We start from the raw sequence: 3669 nt of genomic DNA, 5'->3' as shown, positions 1-3669 counted from the left end.
TTTTCTGAGGAAATCGATGGAAGAACGAATTGAAAAAAATTGGCATTTTTTTATATGGAAGGTGTGTTCAAAGACGCACATTTTGTTAAAAAAAACACAAATCGGTTGATTTTCACGGAAGTTACAGGCATTTGAAGATAAAACTTGCAAAAAACATGGCTGTTCACAGGATGCCTCAAAAAACCTGAAAAAAATTGAGAAGGCATATTTTTCCATAGATAACCACAGGAAAAATCGGCAATATAATTGGCGATGGTGAGGGTTTTGACCNCAGCGAAATTGTTGAAGAAGTACGCTTGACAATTTTTCCAGAAAAAAATTGAAACCGAGTAGCAGCTGAAACGCAAAAATCTGTAACTTTTTTGCTGTGAATGAAGAATAAATTGAAATGAAACATTCAAATGATACTGATATATTTTCTCCCACCTCGATTTCTCTTCCACCACCGTCGTCAGATATATTACTTCATCCACGTGTCGACTTCTTCATTATAAAACAGTCTCTTGTGGTGATCGCATCAACATGGATGTCGCTGTCGTTGTCGAAGGTTTCCGTGGCCAAAATGGAAAATTCTTGCCAAAAGAAATTGCTGTGGCTGATGTTGAGGGAGTATTTCCTTCGCACTGGATTTTGAATGCACCTTACCCGTACTTAGACCTTTCTAACTTCTGGCGTGAGACAAATAATAGGCTCACAACCAACCATCACAGAATCGAGTGGCATGATGGGGATACAGAAGTGCGGAACCCTTTACATAGTATTAGAGAGTTGTGCAGAAATGTTCGCCGTATTTTCACTGTTCGTGGTGAGAAGGCTGTATATCTCCAGATCTTATCTGCACGAGAGACCATAAATTTGGGTACAGAGACGCATTTCAAAAACAATACATTTCTGTAGAATGAAGAAGAGACTGTGTGTTACCTCCATGCCATGAAAAATAAGATGGACGTTGAGGCTTATAACTCTGCTTTACAAACAGTTTTAAATATACGTAATCATTCAATTCATAAGAAGTGGGAGGACAATACAACGCGACAGTGTTCAAGACCCGAGACTGACGACGAGTTCGACGACGCCGATACTCAAAATAGCGACCCTAAGACCCCTGTTTGTAAAGGTATTTTCAATATTTTGGATCACTTTTGCATATCAAATTGATAGAACGGGTATTGTAACTCTGGAGAAGTGAAATTCATTTTTAAAAGAAGACCGAGGACGGCCAAAACCTTGGGTTTACCTACATTTCGCCGTCTTTGTGCCAAAACTATTGAGCACCGTAGGAGGTATTTATTGGATTTTACTCATTTTCTTAATCGCCATCGCAATGACCTGTGCTACGCGCCTTCTGATCAACCGCAAAAATAAAGATATTGAAATCGGTAATACCGACGACGATACTGAAGATGAAGGAACACCCTTCATGGTATAATTTTATTTTATCGTTATTTTACATCGCTTCGACCCAGTTCGGGTATACTGCGATGATGATCAAGACTTTAAATGGTTAGATCGTACCATTCTACCCGGCCGGGATTTGAACTTGGAATATTTCGCATGTGAGGCAACAAACTTATCCACTGCGCCAAGCCACCGGGCATTGTATAAATTCTAATCATAATGATATGTCTAGTCACGTCAATTGTAGGCCCTTTATATATATTAGGAATGGAATGGGTAGATGCTTTATTCATTCATTATTATTATTGCATACCAGACCTTTTCAATGAAACGTTAGATAACACATCATTGACACAAAATATAACCCAAATGCTGAATAACACTTGGTAGGAAATGTAACATTTGTACAAGTGTTTCATTATTCATTGTTAACGCATCCCTAACACCAGACCTTTCCGGACAATTGTTCCTAATGGCAGCTGTGTTTACCTAAGATCCGCCGGACGCTACCCCCTCCACGTTCATAGTCACCTGATATTTCTTCTCGAATATTTTACGATTCCCGCCTTTGCCCCCCTTCCACCCATCAGCCCTTTAATACCCACTCACCACCCACCCGACATCAGCACCACCTCCTACCCCCACTCACTACTCGCCGCCCGCCAACGACCCAACAATGACGTCAGTGCCATCTGGTTGCAAATCTTGGAACTAATCCGCTTAATACTACAATACTAGTCTCAATGCATTCCCTTCCACCCCCCCAAATTTTCGACAAAATTCGCTATCTCCCTTAGTTTCAAAGATGTTTTTGAAAAACTCACCGACTCAATTTTTTGGGTTGTGAGTTTTCAATTTTTCAATTCACATTTTTCTTGTTTTTATTCGATTGAAATTCAGCATTACACTTTCCTTTTTCCCTCTGGGTCTCCCCTGGCCCTTCCTTTGGATTTTGGATTATGCTGTTTTTCTTTTCAATTAATCGATTGACCAAATCTCCTCTCATTCAAACTTATCAATAATTTTCCATTCTACTGCATGAAAAATTATTATTCTCATTATTACTCCCAATAATTAAAAAAAGTTATTAAGAAAAGCTGATAGAAAAGAAGGTTAAACATTGGACTGGGTTACATTCACTGAAATATACTATATACTGGAAAGGGCACTGAGCTGCCCGAAGCGAACCGAGAGAGAGGGTCGATTATGGGGGCCACCGGTACTCTGTCGTACCGTCTGCTGCAAAAGTATTCTCTTACCTTGGACAACGTATAGAATTTAGCATTGGCATTCAATTCTTTTTGGTTTCATATGTCATTTTTGTTAAAATTCAAACTCGTAACATGTGACAGTTGAAAATTTTATTCTTTCCCAATGTATACTGATACATGAGATATTTAGAATTCTATTACGAGTAAATTGACATTGAAAAAACACATAAGAATATACAATTCAATAGATTCTTTATTCAATTAAACTGGCGGGAAATCGAAATCCTCTGAGTTAGTACTGTCCTCAGTATTCGGAATTTCAAATTTCGGTATGTCCAATATAATTCCTGAAACAGGAAGTTGATATTTGAATGATATAAACTTTTATTTCAAGAGGAATTAATTCCTCAAATTCAAGAATATGCCTCGAGTTTCTGATCTCTATTTGATCTTTCCAATACTGTGATGAAAAAGTAAGAATGTCCCAATATTTATTTATCCTTCTAGCATCAAAACAATCTTTAACACATCAATTCACTGCGCACAACTCAACCTAAGCTTCTCAACTCGCTTGTACCGTGTGTCATTTGGCACGTTACACGCATGCGCACCGTCGAGAGAGTGAGAGAGGTGGCCCCCAAAATCTACTCCTCTCTGGCTCGTTTTCCGTTTACGAGTCTGGCATTGCAGTGCCCTTTCCAGTGTATAGTATAAATTTCAGTGGTTATGAGGCTTCATTTCAATCTCAAATATTCTACACGATTATTTGAGGATCAGTGTCCACACGACTCTGACCATCCACACGGCTGTATCTTCAGTTGACAGGCCCCGTCAATCACAAAATATTCCATACAAATTTGGAGAATCAGCGTCCATACGACTCTGATTGTCCATACGCCTTTAGCCGTACTATCAATCGACAGGCTTCCTCGATCTCAAATATTCCATAGGAATTTTGAGAATCAGCGTCTATACGACTCTGATTATCAATACGATTTCGACTGTACTATTGGTCGACAGGCCTGGTCACTCTCAAATATTCCATACGAATTTTGAGAAT

General features: G+C 39.0%; 1 pseudogene; it reads left to right on the top strand.

The window, feature by feature from the left end:
- The first annotated feature begins 522 nt into the window (after window positions 1-522).
- On the top strand, window positions 523-1158 carry LOC107045677 (annotated as a pseudogene).
- Window positions 1159-3669: the final 2511 nt, after the last annotated feature.

The sequence above is a fragment of the Diachasma alloeum genome, unplaced genomic scaffold (assembly GCF_001412515.2).
Source record: "Diachasma alloeum isolate Michigan unplaced genomic scaffold, Dall2.0 Dall_scaffold_01050, whole genome shotgun sequence".
Classification (NCBI taxonomy): Eukaryota; Metazoa; Arthropoda; class Insecta; order Hymenoptera; family Braconidae; genus Diachasma; species Diachasma alloeum.
Note: the sequence above shows the minus strand (reverse complement) of the source record. Positions and strands in the feature narration are given on the sequence as shown.